Source organism: Gavia stellata, chromosome 16, assembly GCF_030936135.1.
Source record: "Gavia stellata isolate bGavSte3 chromosome 16, bGavSte3.hap2, whole genome shotgun sequence".
Taxonomy (NCBI): domain Eukaryota; kingdom Metazoa; phylum Chordata; class Aves; order Gaviiformes; family Gaviidae; genus Gavia; species Gavia stellata.
The window spans coordinates 19,842,614-19,858,926 of record NC_082609.1 but is presented as its reverse complement, the minus strand read 5'-3'; the positions used below and the strand labels follow the sequence as shown (position 1 = coordinate 19,858,926).

Genomic DNA, 16,313 nt, shown 5'->3' with positions numbered 1-16,313 from the left:
ATTGTTCAGGCCATTAATGAAAAGGGTGAATAGAAGCAGACCTGGACTGAGCTCCAAGGGCCCTCGTGTGAGGTTTTCTCCTGCTGCAACAGGGAATCATTGTCATCTACCCCTAAGGTGTGTGTATGGGGCAGTTGCTTTGTTGTTTTGTTTTGTTTTTTTTTTTTCTTAGTAATGAGCACTGTGCTTCGTTAAGGTGAGCTCACCTAGTCCGAGTTCCTCTGATTTGCCTGAGAGTGTCAGATGGATAGAGTGAAAAGCCTGCTTTAACGCCGTTGTGCTGGTTGGAGGTGTGATAGGCAGATCGTTGTAGTGGGGGATTTGTGCCCCATTTCTGAAGACTCGGGTGATTTTCAAGACCTTTCATGAACCTCATTTAACTGGGGCTTCTCGCTGGCGCTCGCTAAGACTAGCATCACTTGGAGGCAATCCTCCAGTTGTTCAGCCCTGCTTTCCACCGAGAGCTCCCTGGGTGTTTCTGCTTTGATAGCAGAGGGGTATGCATGGGGGGAATTGGTGTCTGTAGTGTCCTGCTCCCCTTTGTTTCTCCGTAGGTCTGTCCTCAGTGAGAGTTAGGCTTGTCTGTATGTGACTAAGGTAGTTAAAAATACATTTTTCTCCTCAAGCAATTCAAAGTTCCTTGTGTGGTTGCTCTGCTCTGGAAAAAAAAAAAATGACTTGCTCTGGAAAAATTAATTACACTCATTTTTATCCCTGAATAGTGTGTTGCTGTGGGAGCAGTTGCAGGATACCTCGTTCCACCAGGGTTCTGCTGGTCACCTTCTCAGTGCAAACTAAGCTTAAGGAAGAGGAGTTACTTTAACTGAAATACATGTAACTGGAGAAAACGTCACTGCCCAAGCCGGACGAGTTTTACCCGCCCCTGAATTCTGTAAGTACTGAGCTACTGTGTTCAGCTTTTTGAATTTTAAGAGGTTGGTCCTTTTCTGAGGTGTGCTTCTACCCACTATACCGTCTTTCTTTGCACATTGGTGTAACTGTGGGGTGAAATTTGGGCCCCAGGGTTCCTCTGTAGTTTTCATCTCTTCCACCTTTCAAGGCTGGTAACATGAGGTACCTGGCCACAGCTGTTTGCTTAGGCTGTGCTTCAAGGACATCATCAGCGGGATGGAGAAGCTGTGCCCTGTTTGTTCTTCTTTATTGGTCCACGGCTGATGGTGTGCGCCCTGACCAAATTTCTGTGCTAGGGGAGAAAATTCAGCCCCCCTAAAGCATTCCTGTGGTTTCTGTTGGATTCTTCCTTACTTCTCTCCGGGGGGCTGTGTGCTGTAGTTAAATACTGGTAGAAAGGTTGTGTTCCACTCTGGATTACGGCTGAATCTTGGTGGTGGACAAATTGCATCCTGAGTACAGTTTGCGAAGCCTTTTGGGCTTCGTGGGATGCAAGAAGCTGTATTTTATTCTAGATGTGTGTTTGCTGATAATTCTATAGGATTTTCAGTGAGCAGGTTGTAAGAGTCCTGATTATACTGGTTCTCTGCGCAGTCAGACTCTTTGGCCAAATAATTCACAAGCGTGCTGCAGAGAGAGGAAAGGGAAGATGGAAGGATGATTTAGAAACCTCTGGGTCACTGGAATAGGTGGGAAGAAGATGCATATTTTGATCTGAAGGAGATACTGAGCCAGGTACATGCCTTTAAGCATCTAAAGAAAAGTTGGGATTTTTTTAACGGCTGCCTGCTTTAAACCCAAATAGTTTCTTTAATGAAAGTTTTTAAAGGTTTCACTGTTAATTTTAGAATTTTTATTTCAAGCATGCTTCTATAAAATTAACTTTTTCAATGCAGAATGCTTTAATGTCTTCCGTGTTGGTGCTCATTTGCAAGAAATTTATGCGCAATTATTTCTTATGTACCAGTTAAATCTATCAGCCAACAGATGTCAAGTGTAGCAAAAATGCTATAATAATATTATGGTCTAATAATAGTTATAATGATTCTAATTACCTGGTGCGGCTTTTGAGAGAGGCAGACTCAGAAATTGGTGGAAATGGGATGTTTAACCTTGAACTGCAGAAGTAGGGCACTTTCAGAGGTGTTTGGGCTGTACCCCTTCTTCCTTATCGGACATCCCATTCCCTTTATTCCCTCCAGCAAACCGGGAGTACGAGTCTGGTCTGTTTTGAATGTTCAAACCTCATTCTTGGTATGTTCAGAGATGGAAAAAAGTGCTGGCAAGCTGTAGATGAGCACGTTTCTTAAAATACCCATAAATGTGAAGCCCGGTCATTTTTAACCTCACGCTGCAGTCTAGCCGCCCTGTTTTCGGTGCGCTCCTGCTGCCTGATGATTACAGCGCGCACAGATTGCTCTCACCTCAGGAAGGCTGCAGAAGGCTCAGCAATCTTCATCTTTTATGCAAGTTGGTTGCGCTGCTTTTAAGTGTCAGGGAGGCTTTGCCACAGCCGGTATAGCACAAAGCCAGCCTGAATCTGCCTGAGCGCTGCCGGGCACTTTTCACGCTGTCCGCTGATGGGGGAGTGGGTATGGGGGTGTGCAGGTGAGCAGGCATGAGTTGTTGATCCCGATGGAGGCTTTGGTGTGAGAGGTGAGGAGGGCATGTCAGCAGGTAGGAGCCAGCCGCCTTGCTGGTGCGCGAGTGCTGTGCTTTGCCTTCCGCAGTTTGAACCTGCACAGTCTTGTTGGAGTCTCCTTTCCCAGTGCAAGAAGGATGCTCTGCATGCCAGCTCTTTTATGTCATTCCCAATGCCCCTCTACCACCGTATTTTTCCTTTAGGAAGGGTCCTAGGCTGCATTTTCAGTGAGTTTTGCCCGACTTTGCCATGTGCTGTGTAGTGTCTTGGGGTCCCAGTGCCCATTATTGTTGTAGGACCAACAAGGCGATGCGTAATGGATCGCCCCTTGCCGCAGCTGTTTGTTTTAATTTTGTGACGTGAAGTTGGTGAGGAGTCCCTGATTCACAGGCAAGGATCCTTTCCGCAGAGGAAGTCCCTCGCATAGGCTGGAAGTTGACAGCTTTTAATGATTATATGCCAGGCTGAATGTTTTTCCTTTAAATAATAGATTCAGCATGCTGATGAGAACTCAGCAGGACCTATGGGAATTCGGCTGTTGGTTACTGATCCTCGACACAGGCAGCAGCTGTGAATCTTATACCGCCTTCCTGTAAAATGGATCCAGGTGTGCCCTTGCAAGGTTTTCTTCTTCATTTCCAGCCTGCTTGTAGGCCGGCGTACTCTACCTCTCGCAAAAGTCCTGCCTGCCAGTGCTGAGCACTCGGCGCACGCAGCCCACCTTTCCCCGGGGCTCACATCAGTGAGGGCTCTGCCATCTTCAGCCTTTTCTTTGGGGAGATTTGCCTTCTTGCTCGAGTCCGTACCTCCATTGGTGTGTCACCATGGAGATGGGGCTGTAGGAGCTGCAGGGCACAACCTTTTCCAGGCTCACGTGAAGAAGGATGTGGTAACGGGCTACCCTTGTTTAGGGAAAATGATTTCTTGGAGTAAATAATTTGTCAAAGAACACTTGGCATCGCCCCAGATGCTATTAAGGAAAAGACAAATCTTGGAATTCTTCAAGCCTGAGCTGTAAGGCTCATGTAATATTCACTTGCTTTATAACATGCTGCTTTGCTTAGCTCAACATCAGGCATTGCTGCTACGACCAACGCTGACTCACTAACCTGCTTGTGCTTTTACTTACCCTGAGAAACCAAAGCTCCCTTTGTTTTCTGCTCTTGGTAAATATTAGCAGTGTATTTCTCATCCTGCCACAAGAGCACCTTTCTGCATCCCTTTTCTGAGCCTACTGAGAGTCCAGATTTTCACTGCTCTGAGCTGGTTGCAAGGGTTCGCTTCCCTGTGACCGGTACGGCTGTGGCAGGGTCTCCAAAGGACACAAAGGGCGCGTAGGTGCGTTGAGTTCTCCCACATGCAGAGGAGCGCAGGCACCTCTCTGGCTTGGCCGACCGTGGCAGCGCACCCCAGAGCCTGAATGAGCTGGTGTTGAAACCTCCTTGAGAGTTTGGGGACGCTGTCCTTCCTGCTCGCCTGGCACTGGTGCGCTCTTTCTTCGTCTAGTTTCTGGTACATGGAGAACTGTCTTGACAAGGTCTGGAAGAGCCCTCCGGCACCTCTCTGCCTCATTGTCTCTACGTCTCATTTCAGACTTCATCTGTAAACATCTCTTTGCCCTTGCTAAATACTGTGTCTCTTAATTTCTTCCTGCAAGAGTATTATTTAATTTGTAAATGTTTTAGGACGTTATTTGAAAAATACGATATGAAGCTGTATTTCATTTACTGTAATGATCCACTAATGCGGGCATATTTCAAAGGCAGGCTATGCAGTACTGTGGGGTTTAATTAAATTTTGTTTTTCAAGTAAGCATCAATAGACAGACAATAACAAATGGTGAACAATATTCATACAGAACAAAGTCACTCCATTTTCTTTTCCAAGACTGTGGAAGTGAAAGTGTATAGCCCTTAAAATGCACTTGGCCTGCTCACAACTGCTGCTTTAGTGCAGTTACTTACTTTAGGGGGAGGTTTTTCTTCTTACTCTGACTTAATTAATTTTCTTGATCTCTTCCTGCCCACAAAATAAACTGTTAACACTATGGAAAATTTCCAGCAGGAGCCTCAGGTGAGCTAGGTTCTGCTGCAAGCTCTGGACTTATTTTTGAACATTGTGTTGCTTGATGCATTATGGCTTGTAGAGATGAGTCTTTGTGAGGGTTGCAAAACCGAAGGGCTGGGTACAAGATTCTCATTCCTTCAGTCTCCTGTCTCCGGTGGCCGGATGTGGTATGTGCCAGCGCTGGCACAGAGAGGTTGCCGGAAGGTAAAAATGATGTTGTTGCATTCGACATTGTTGTACCCAAATCGGGAATAAGCAAGTGGCTCTTGAGTGCATTTCGTTCCTTTTCTTCCAGCGAGCGTGGGGTAATCAAGTACAAAATGTATGCAGAGGAGCTTGGAAAGTCTGTTCAACGTCAGCGGGAGGCTGTTGGTAATCATAATAGAACTCGCAAGCGTGGCACTTGTACAAGTCTTCTAGGGGTAAAGAAATTCATCGGTGATGATGTAAATGGGCTCCTTTGTTTGGGTTTGCGCAGAGCATCGCTTGAGGAGCAGAGTGAGATTGCTGGCTGGAGCATTGTTGAGCTCTGGCTGGTTTCTGGTGGCTAGCGTGGGTTTTGTTCTCTCTTAGTGTTTGGCAAGTTTTCCGTTGTTAAGAAACATAACCAGAATTTGCTGAGGAAATCAGTGCGGGTGCCCTGGACTCCCGCAGCACTACAGCCCTTTGATTTTTCTCTGAAATCTCTGCAAGTCAGAGAGCTGAAAAAAAGGTAAATTTTTCCAAGGAGGACCCCCTGTTCTCCGTTCAGACATGTGAGTTCAAGCCGTGTCCTGGATTGATGCCTAAGGCTTTGCCTGCTTAACCTGCCCGCAAAATGGATCCCAGGCTGGGGCAGCGGGGTGGCTGGGGTCGAGGGCTGGCTGTGCCTGGTGCTGGCTCTGCTCACCACCAGCTGACCCAAGGTGGGTCACCATCCAAAGAGCTGTTGGGTGAAAATCAGAGCACGTAAAGCCTGGGAGAGGCTGTGGGAACCTGGCTCTCGACTGGCGTCTCTGCAGCTGTAAGTGCCTGAAAAGCATCGCTGTAAACGACAGACTTGTGTCTGCTAACCTCCTCCTCCATGAGATCTCGGTTTAACACTTCCTGCGTTACGGTAACAGCCTGTGTTTTGCTCCTTGCTGGAAAGCAGTGCCACGAGTGCTTTACAGCTCTCCTGGTGCACGTACCGGCTGATGGTGTTTTCTGCGCTGGATGAGATGCTTGTAGGAAACAACAATCCTGTCCAAGTAAGGCTGGCAAGATGGTGTCCTGTGCTTGATGCCAGTCCCTGTGGCTGGAGAGGAGTCCTGGTGCAGATAAAACAGTGTCTAAATATAACTTGTCGTGAGGCATCAGATGCGCTTTAAATAAATTCTGGAAAAAAACCCACGCAGCTGAGGGTTGCGCTGGTACTACCAATACAAAGAGGAATGCCCTGTGCCTGCCACCTTGTTCTGCCCTTGTTTCTTACTTTAGGCTGCCAGATTTTCCCTTTTCTCACTTCTTTTTTTTTGGTATGTAATGGCACTCGAGGTTCTGTTGCTGGGTTTTGGGGCAGGCAGTTGCTTTTTGGTGACTTGAAGCAGTGTCTCCTACTTCTGTCATCCTTCCTTTGGATCTCCTGCCCTTCTCCCGTTCGCTCTTACTTTGCGATAAGCTAACCTTCTTTGTGGGCTGGTCAAGCTTCCCATGCAGGAACCTCGGACAGACAAACTTTTCTGGTGCTATTATTCATCTTCTATGGAAGGAGCGGTTTTCCTGGCCGTGGTGGGGCTTGGCTGGCTGACTCCAGATGAAGCACACTGGTATCTGGAACATCTGGAGCCGGCGGCTGAGCCCTGGGCTGAGGGATTTGCCTTCCGTGCAGACCAGTAAGTGCTTGAGCCTGGTCTTTGCAGGAGCAGGTGAATGATTTGGGTTCCCCACGGTACTGGCTGGCATGATTAAATCTTGCAGATGTGCCCAGAGCAGGTTTAGGAGCTTGTTCTCCTACCCAGCAGGATAACAGAGAGAGAATGATGTGCCCCACAGCACGGCCAGCGCTGGAGAGTCCAGGACCTGTGCTTTAATGGTTCTTGCAGGATTGTGCAGCAAACAGGGGACCCGCGACGGGCCTCGACACAAGGTCTGGAATGACATGAGCCCAGGGCATGGAAAGTTGCGATAGTGCTCGGGAATGAACTAAAAAAGGGCTCTAGGACTATTTAAAAGAAAAAAGAAGTAATCTGTAGTTCAATTTTTGGGGAATTCACTTCTAGTGAGAGAGCGCAAGGCTGTCTGGGAGGGGAGGAGTGCTTGCTCAGACGGAGGATAATCCATCACAGCACGTTACCACGCTAAGGCTCTTTGACAAACATTAGCCTTCTTAATGCCTCCCTAGCACGAGCGAGATGCTGCACTGCTGGTCAAAGAACGTGAAGTTTCTGGACTATGAGGAGCTTCAGCCCAGAGTGATAATTTAAACACCAAGTTCTTTTTAATAATGGATATTGTTGATGGCTGCCTCACATGGGAGTGCTGCACAGGAACAGATTGCGTTGTACTGATGTGTTTTAAAAATGAGAAATGTGCTGGTCTTCGTAAGCACTTGGGTCTGACACCGGCCAGCTAGGTTTCTTGGATTTCTCCTTTGGAGTTTGGCAGCCGTCTGCTTCAGGGAGTACGGTGGTCTCACAAGAGTTTATTTGATCTGACACATGACAAATTGTTTCTGCTGGCAGGTACTTGAGGCGCAGTCTGTTAGCTGGCAGCCGTGGCTTCGCAGGCACCGGGGAAGTTGGGGAAGGCAAGCCTGCCCTCCTCCTCCTCTTAGAAAGTGCCAGCGAATGGAGCGTTGATTTAGCCCACCTCCCATTCCACTCTCCTTTTTGCTGGTCATTAAATTGTGCTATTTGCATACATTATTAATGTTGCTTATGTGCTGGGTGTTCCTGCAGATGCTCGTTGTGTTTCTCATTGGCGCTTCAGTGTGTGGTGCAGAAGAGGAGAGCCTGCATCTCTGGAACCAGACCCAGTTGCCATTAAAGATGCTTTGTTAAGTCGCTTTTTTTAGGGCACCCTTTTAATTCTGTAATGAGGAGTGGAATATTACATTCCTCAGCAGAATAAAAAGTACACGTCCCCTGTGAGATACTGTAAATACATTTTATCTGTTCTATTACCTGCAGTTTTGAGAATATGTCCCCTAAGCATTTTAATCTTGTTTTCCAGAGTTGTCTCAGGGTGAGGAATTGCTCCTATTTGCAACTTTGGGAATAATTACTTGTTCGTTAATTTCTTCTCTTTCCTGCTGTCCATCTATTATTGCTTCTGAGAGAATAAAAACTCTCTGTAAATCTCCACCGAAACAGGACTGACTGCTCGATTAGAAGAGTTATGTGCGCTAGAAATGTGTTTGTGAGAGAGCATCTTGTAGCTGTGCGCGTGGACGGACTCACCAGCATGTGCTGGCTCCTTCAGCGCTGTTCAGAAGCACTTAGCCACATAGAGCCTGCCAGATGCCCGGGCTGGCTCTGCGCTCCTTACCCTACGATTAAAGAAGAAGGCACCGCAGGCAGCATGTTTCTGGGCAGTCGTGGCACACCTGGAGCACTGTGATGAGGCAGGAGGCTGAAGGTCAGGTCTGCTCAACCACCCGAGCGGTGCTTCGCCTCCTGAAGTGCTTTGCCTGCAGTGCCTAGCTGCTGTTATGAAATAGAAATTAGACAGGACAATAAGGGAAGCGGTTCATCAGCTGGCCCTCTTTTGTCCAGCAACTGAAAGCTAGTTCAGAGATTTTTGTGGAAGCACTGTTTGCTTTGGTCCTTTTTTGCTCTTTAAGTACAGACTGAAAGAGCTGGAGACTGGAGGCCACTGTAATTATTATTTCTTCCTGAATAGCAGCATAAATATGCCATTTAATGCATAAATGACAGGGTCCTTGCCTTGGAAAAAATACACGGTCTGACCCTAATGCTGCAAACCCTTCTACATGTGAGTAACCGCCCCTGCCTGGTTCTGGGTGCACTGAGATTTCTCGCTCCCTGGATGGGGGTTGGTACCAAAACTTGTCTTGACATGTGATGTCTGCGGTCACTGGAAGTCACTGTGGAGGCTGTCATTGAAACAGCCTTGGCTTGCGTGGCAGCTGTATTTAGATGGCAGCTGATGGAGGAGCTCTGCAGAATAGTTTGTCCATCGCGTGATAAAATCTGCTTGCAGGAAGGGGCAGCTGAAGTCTGTGGTCTTCATGGGAGAAGCCCCCTCTGTACAAATGTGGCCTGGCAGTCCTGTGATGGACTTGCCATCTCCCCACCTGATGCGGCAAGATGAGGCTGTGGCACCACCAGGATGTAGAGGAAGCTGCTCAGGGTGTTCTGCTCTCTGAGCAGAGAGGAAGGTGCTGCAGATGCATCTTTCATCAGAGCTTCAAGAGTATGAGTGGCTAACAGCCTGCTTGTTAGCTCTTACAGCAGGCAGGGAGATTTTGAGAGTCTTCCTTGGCTTTGCAAGTACCCGTACAGCAAAGGCCAAGGAATGGAGAGCGAAAAATCCCTGTATCCTTTGGCTGCTGCTTCCCACTGCCTGGGCGCGCTATACGGTGTTTGCAGAGGCAGCAGATACAGTGACAGCCAGGACTGCTGAAGAAAGGACCCTTCATGGACTGGTGCTGCTCAGCTACTCAGATACGCCAGTTCACGAAATGGCTCTTTATAGGGTATTCTCTAACAAAAGGATGTTCCTTTTAAGTGGTTGGGTCTCCCGCTGTTGGTCCAAGCTCCAGGTGAGAAACAGTGGGTCTTTTCTTTTGGGCTGAAGGGTGCTGAGGTTACAAACACAGTCATTGTCCCTTGGAAGAGAAAATCACAGAGGAAAACCACTCAATTCTGGTTGCATCTCTGTTTTCCTCCTTCCTCAGTCTAGGTTTTGGGCTGCTGGAGCCTGCCTTTGCTGTGGCTGAGGGGCAGTGGGATGGAGCTGAGGTACTGCTCCTGATTGAACCCCACGGCTCTGAAGAACAGTGAGCACGGTCATGGAGCTCAGGAGGAATCTGTGAACTGGGAGCAGTCCTACTGTTTGGGAAGTTTACTACTTCTTTGAGTCTCTCTCCGTGACCCTTCACTGTGCTCACCTCTAAGGCCCAGACCCGCAGCTTGAACATCCTCAGCGAAGCGGTTACTTGAGCCTTCTGTGCAGAGAGGAGCCACGCAGACCTTGCAGCCCTTGAGCGCAGTGGCTGGTGCGACTCTTGACGGCATGCGCAGGCTCCCGTGGTGGCTAAGGCATTTGCAGAAATGTTGTTTCATAACCTTTGCTGGGAGTTGTGAGACATACAGAGGCAGGTTCCTTGATTTGTCACAGTGTCACAAGGATTTAAGGTTGAGGAACTCTTTGAAGCACCAATACAGCCTGTTCTGCCATGACAAGGTGGAGATGAGCGCCAGCGTGACTTTTCTTCCCCGAGGAAAACACTCTTTTGCACAGATCACAAGCTGTGGCTCTGCCACCGTTTGAAGAGACCAGACAAATTGCAGAGACGGGCGCTCTGTGCAACATCAAAGTCTGCCCGTCAGAAGCTGAGATGCTCAGGAACTCCAGCTCGGCGTCCTTCATGTCTAGGCAGCAAAAGGGAAGAAGGTCTCTGAACTGAGAGTCACTTGGGGGATCAAAGCTCTTCCTAGCAGAGGCTGATGAGGCGAAAGCCAGGACGACAGCAGGAAGGTCACAGCCCATGCGGATGATCGGGGCCATCTAATAACAGCAGTCAGATCTCCACAGGGGTCTGTGAAACCTTCTGCTCTGCTGGAGGACTCGGGCCTGTGTCAACCCCCGAGGAAGAGGATGTGCTATGTCCAGCGCCTGCCCTTGGCTGGAGTGATTCTGCAGTGCCTGAGGGATTGTTTAATTAAAAGAATGCTGCACTGTCACATTTTCAACTATTTTTTCCGTACGTTGCTACAAGTAACATCTAAAATAGCTCTTCCTATCTGACAAGAGATGAAAGAAGAAATGTTTTTTCAGCTGTGGACTCCTTGCATTTGATGGTACTTTGTGTGCAGGCAGTTTCCTTGCTTCTTCCCTGATTTTTATTAAGCTTAAAACAGTGCCCAAGGACCATCAAAGACTGGAGCATCTTGATCCTAGGTGCAGCGTGAGCACGTGTTGGTCTGTAACCATCTCGCAAGCAGAAAGGCAAAAAAACCATTCCCCAACGTAGAGGTGGCAGTTGATGAAGAACAGGAGAGGGATGGAATTATGTTCTCTTTCAGCTTCCCGTGTCTGTGCATTTACTTCTGCGTTTGCAGCCCTTAGAGCTCTTTGCTATTTTAAATTTCCTTGGGAGAAAAACTGCCGAATGAATGCTGCTGGCTGTTCTGCTTTGGTTTCAGACTGGGGAGGCTCTTGCGCTTGGGGAGAAAGACTCGCTTTTTAATCTTGGTGGGAAGTGCCTGCGTAGAAGAATGGAAATCATGGTGAGAGTCGCTTCTAGATGATTGTACTGGTAGTCTCTCTGTTTTCTCTTCATACTCATTACTGTCGCAGGGCTTTTTTAATTGCTTATGAAAGGCATCCTCTGAGACCACTTTAAAAGTACTGATGCAGTGAAAAAAATAAGCAAACTTGAATAATGCCTTTTATCCAAGCACGTGCTGCAGACTCTAGTGGAAGGAGCCCTGCGATTCCCTTGGTTTAACCGTGGCGTCTGTGTTAGAAGTGGAGCAACTGAGCCCCGGCGTGGGGAACGACTTGCCCGGGTTCCTGTGGAGAGTTGGGGCAAAGCCAGGAGCGGTCCCGAGGGAACCTGCTTGGCAGTAGGTTACGTTCATCCCCGGAGAGCTCCTTATTCCCCTTCAGGGGAGGGTTTGAGATTGTCTTTTTAGGGCTTTATTCGTTTTGGTGCCGGTGGCTGATCTGGCAGCTCCTGCATGGGTTTGGCCCACGAGGCGGCTCCCAGTGGCTTTTCAGCTGGGAACTCGCCACAGAACTGGAAGCGTGGGGGAGCTCAGCTCGCTTGCAAGGGAGGTCCTGAGCTCAGCATCCCGCCAGACGTCCCATGCACTTAATCCCACGGGTTGTGATGCCACGTTAATCCTGGCTGCATAGCCAGAGCATGTGGCGGGTGAGCCACACGTTTGCTGCCCGTGTGCCGTGCTGCTCCCTGCTCTGACCTGTGCCCGTGGGTCGTCACGCCGAGTAAGAGCTGTCACCACCACCCGGTGCACTGTAGAGAGGTGAGGAAATGCATTTTTCATCAACTTCGCAGCTCACCGTTTCTGGCGGATCGATAGAGCTGCTGGAGAGGCCCTTCGCTTGCCTGCCGTCGAGGCACCTCTGCGCCGGGTGCTCTGCAGGGCTGCAGCAGCGGGTACCCACGGCTTGGGAGAGATGGCAATCCCAACGGGAAACCTCCAGGCTGAGCTGGAGCCGACAGTGAGAGTTTTGGGGGGGGACAGGCTGAGATACAGACATAGGGAATAGATGGTTGTACTGGGGCAGGCGGTGTGGTGTGGGTGCTGCTGCGCAAGTTGTGTGCCTGATACATCAGCGTCACATTTCTATAATACTGAGCCTGAATTTTGCATGGTTTTTTAACCTCTTTCTTGAGTCTCTTTATAGGGAAGCTGGCATCTGATGGGGGAAGGAGGTTGCTATTCGATGTGAGAGCCAAGAGTGAACAGCAGGAACTTGGAAAATACAAAAAGCTGTTTCCAGAGGGGCTGGGAGTACACCAATTAAATCTTTGGCTCTTTGTGAGCCCAACTGCAGTGGGATGTCAGAGTGCCCCGTGCCCTGGCTAGTGTGGCATACACTTTCTTTCCTGTTAGATTCTCCAAGCTTGGGAAAGCAGAAGGGGTAAAAAAATATGCTGAACACTGGCAGACTCCCAGGTTAGTCTGAGCCAAGGCATCACCTTGCAAATAGGGGCTGGTGGAAATGATAAGTACATGGGGCAGGGGGGGGAAATATTACTGAATTGTACGTGCTGTGCGTAGGAAATTGCAGGAAGGAGCAGGAGAAGGGAATAAGTACAGGCAGGAGGAGAGGCATTCTCAGCTGGGGTTTGGGGCAATGGGGAGGCGATGAGGAAGGGGAAAGCTGTTTCGCATGGTTGAGGTCAGGCAGTGTGGCAGCTTTCAGAAAGGTGTTTGTCCTGAATGTCCCTGCGCATCTCTTATCTCCAGGCAAGTCCTAAATTGGTGCAAATCAGCCCCCCCGCTCTGGTACGGACTCGAACGTGCTTGCTAGCCCCGAAGCTCTGTAGAGCGAGGGTGTCGTATGCGTGTGCAGGTGGTTGCAGAGCCCTGCGAGAACAAGTGCCAGAAATTCAGACAGATGCATTTTTTAATAAATAATAAATGATAAATTCAGTCGTCTACTCTCTGAGGCATGCTCTGCTTTTGTACACTCCATCCTGAGTGGAGCAAAAGTTCCCCCCGTCGTGGACCCAGGGCTCTGTGGTGTGGAGGGTCTGAGGACTGCCGGAGGCATGCCGGCTGCAGCCCCTGGAATTGGGGATCTTGCTGAGCCCCGGCGGAGAGTGGTCCCTTCTGCGATCGTCGGTAATGAGTGGGTGGAGAGGATGATGGCAGCCTTGCTCAGACTTCAAACCACCGAAGTATAAAGCTGTGCTCTTGTCCTCTGGAGAGCAGTGTTTTCTGTGAATGCTGGTTTCTGAGGGAATTCATTAAGTAAATTTAATTGATAGACTAAATGATGTTTAATGTTAAACTGCGCGAGGTTGTTTGTATAAATAACAGGGTTGGAGTTGCTGTAGTTGGGTAGAAGGGGCGATGCCGGCTTTATCCGTAAATGACCCACAACAACCCACTCCTCTGCCTCTGTGCAGAGCCGTGGCCGGTGTCGGTGAAGCCGCTGGGTGCCGAGAGCTCCCCTCGCCATACCCAGGTGCTGCTGCGCTGTTTCCTGTCACTGGATACTTCCATGCTCTGCTCTGGTGTGCGTCGGCACCCGGCGGCGCTTGTAGTAAAGACTGACATTCGGTGGTATTGTAGCTGAGCCGCTGTTAGAGGAGCTAATGTTAGCTGATGGCTAAGCAGGTAGCCTGTAGGGGTTATTAATATTTATTGTTATTATTTGTTAGTGGTGGTTATAAAAGTTGCATGATTGCACGGTAGACGCCAGGCTCTGTAAGCAGGTGTTTCTGCCATGGTTAGCCTTCTCCCTCCCCATCCCCACCGCTGCGTGTCAAAATTTCTCTCTGTGCACTGGTATGAGTTCAGAGCAGTGCTTCTGCTGCAGATCAGAGCAGAACCCGCTGCTCGGGAGCAGGCTGTGCCTAACCAGCAGAGCTTGAGCCGCGATTTATTCCTGTAAAACTAAAAGCCTGGCCTTCTTGCTGCGTGGGTTCTCCGTAGGCAGCCAAATACGCGAAGGTGTTCCCACAACTTTTCCCTTGTGTAGGAGTGTTTTTAACATGTCAGAGCAGAGTCCTGGTAGGAGTAAATGATGAGGAGCAAACAAGAAGAATAAACGTTTTTTTAAGCAGTTTCGTAAGTGGCATCAATGGGATGGTCTGTATTGCAGCTGCACCCTCTCCGCTGAAATCTTGGCAGTGTGGGGGTGTTTGCAAACAAGTGGTGCTCGCTGTCCTGTCTTTCACCCATGCGTGTGGGGCTCCGTGCCCAGGTGGGACCCTCTGGCAGGGGTTGGGGCCTCTTGGTGCACTGGGCTCCTCTGTGGAGCTGGGGGTACTCACTGGAGGCACGAGCACTCTTTCCCAATGGGGGGACGCCATAAGAAGCAGAGCTGCTGAGAGCGTCCTGAGCGCGGCAGAAGTGGATGCAGCGTCAGACCTCGAACGAAGCTGCGCAGAGCCTGCACCAGCCCGGTGCAGTGGGTCTGTACCCAAAGAAGTCTGTTCTTGCCCGGTTTGTCCTGGGAGAACCAAGGACAAATAAATTGGGGCTCCATCGGGACAGATCCCTGAAGGAAGCTCCTCCTTATGTTTGGTTTTGCTATTCCTGCTTTACATAAGGTGTTAGGTTTGTTATTATTATTTCATTCTGTTTTTATTATTAATTTTTATTCAGATCCAGTTCTTTGATCAGTCAAGCATATTCAGGTCTCTTCCAGCTTCTTTGTACTTCTAATATTGGCTTTAATGAAAAGGAAATTTCACTCCTGCCTCCTTTTGGAAATGTTGCTGATCAGGACCTGTTCGTGGCAGGAGGGAGCTCAGGCAGATGCGCGGAGCAGGAGGTCCCTGGTGCTTCCCGGGTGCCTGTCGATCAGCTGTGCAGAGCCACAGCGGCTCACCTGGGCACCACACCTGGGGCAAGTGCAGTTAATTTCTAGGCCTTGTCTCAGGAAAGAAAAAGCATGAAAAGAAGATGAAGGTGACTTTTAAGGAGGCAAAAGTGGTATCAGAGACTCACAAGTCCTGTTCTTAGTGAAGGCAGCGGGGAGCGCTCACATTGTGCAAGGTTTGGTAGCTCGTGGTTCTTGCAGCATCTTGCCCGTCAGCTCGCATCTTCCTGCTGGATCCTCCACATTAAAACGTGGTAACCATCTCTCAGTAGACATGTTTGGAAGGACAGGACCTGTGCTCTGTCTTATGAGAGCCATTAGGGTTTTAATATGGGCCAGTTGTCTTCTCATGGCTCCCATTTCCAGAGGAAATCCAAGAAATCCTGTGCTTCGTGCCAGAAGCCACGATGCAATGTCCAAGTACTGTCAGGGCAGGGAGAGCTGAGGCAGGTCTTCAGGATTGAGTCCTGCTAAGCAGACACATGGTCATCTGGGCCTGTGTCCACCAAAACATGAGTATTTCCAGGCTGGTTTTTCTTAGCTTGGTTTGTACTTAACAGGAGCCTTTGTGTCTCCGTGCCCCTGGGAAGAAGAGAGGATGATCATATTTGCAGGTTGGTCCTGCTCACCTGTTTGAAAGCAGAGGATTGTGCAGACCCGACTGTAATGAACAGGGAAGGTCAGAGCGTCCTGTGGCCTCCTAGTAATCCTCCGTTTGTCCACCAGCTGCTTCCTCTCTTACGCACAGGCTGAATTTCAGATTAAAACCTCCTCTTTCTCCTGTTGGTGTAGCTGCAGTCATCGCAGGAGGAGGGACCGCCAGCCACGGGACGTTCTCAAGGCATCTGACTGACACTGCTCTGCTCTTCAGTAGCAAGTCGGCAAAAACGGGTGCTCATTACAGACCTGGGGACCCTATTGCTCAGAGGAAGAAAATTTCAGGTCAGGTCAGCTAAATTTCCTTCTCTTTCTCCGTTGCGTTGCACATCACTTAGCATGTCGTGCTGGTCTTGGCCACAGATGCCAGCATCATTAAAATGACATTGTGTTTGAATGGGGATCTTGACACTGATTGCAGTATGTGTCCTGAGTGCACCTCTTCCATCAGACTTCCCAATTTACACGTCTATCTTTAAAACAGTTTCCTTAACTGTTATTGCCCATCAAACTTTGGCTTCAGCCTAAGAAGCTGTGAGTGCTTGGAGGTCTTCGTGTCACCATTTCGGCTGAAGGGTGCTTTGGATGTCTTCCTTGATGTCTTTGATCATTTGATTGTTCTCCAGTGCTGCCCTGTGCTCAGCGAGGGGAGCTCTGTGAATTATTTGTGCTCGTAGATGCACAAAGTGCTGTTGGTGCTGTCATTACCACCGGCCGTCTCGATGAAGGGTGGCTGGACAGATACCCTGCCTGAACTAGTAAATTTGCAGACAATTTTGCAAGACTTATAATTCCCGTGCTGCTC

At 49.2% G+C, this 16,313-nt stretch overlaps 1 protein-coding gene across 3 annotated transcripts in view; it reads left to right on the top strand.

Annotated features, from left to right (window-relative positions):
- The first annotated feature begins 744 nt into the window (after positions 1-744).
- Positions 745-16,313, top strand: part of SIL1 (SIL1 nucleotide exchange factor) — a 94,335-nt gene continuing 78,766 nt past the window's right edge. For 2 of the 3 annotated variants that reach the window (XM_059825366.1, XM_059825365.1), the window contains exon 1: positions 745-892. The gene's annotated coding sequence lies outside the window, so the exon portion shown is untranslated. Of the gene's footprint in view, positions 893-15,739; positions 15,794-16,313 lie in introns of those variants that run through there. The other variant, XM_059825367.1, reaches the window with a different exon arrangement.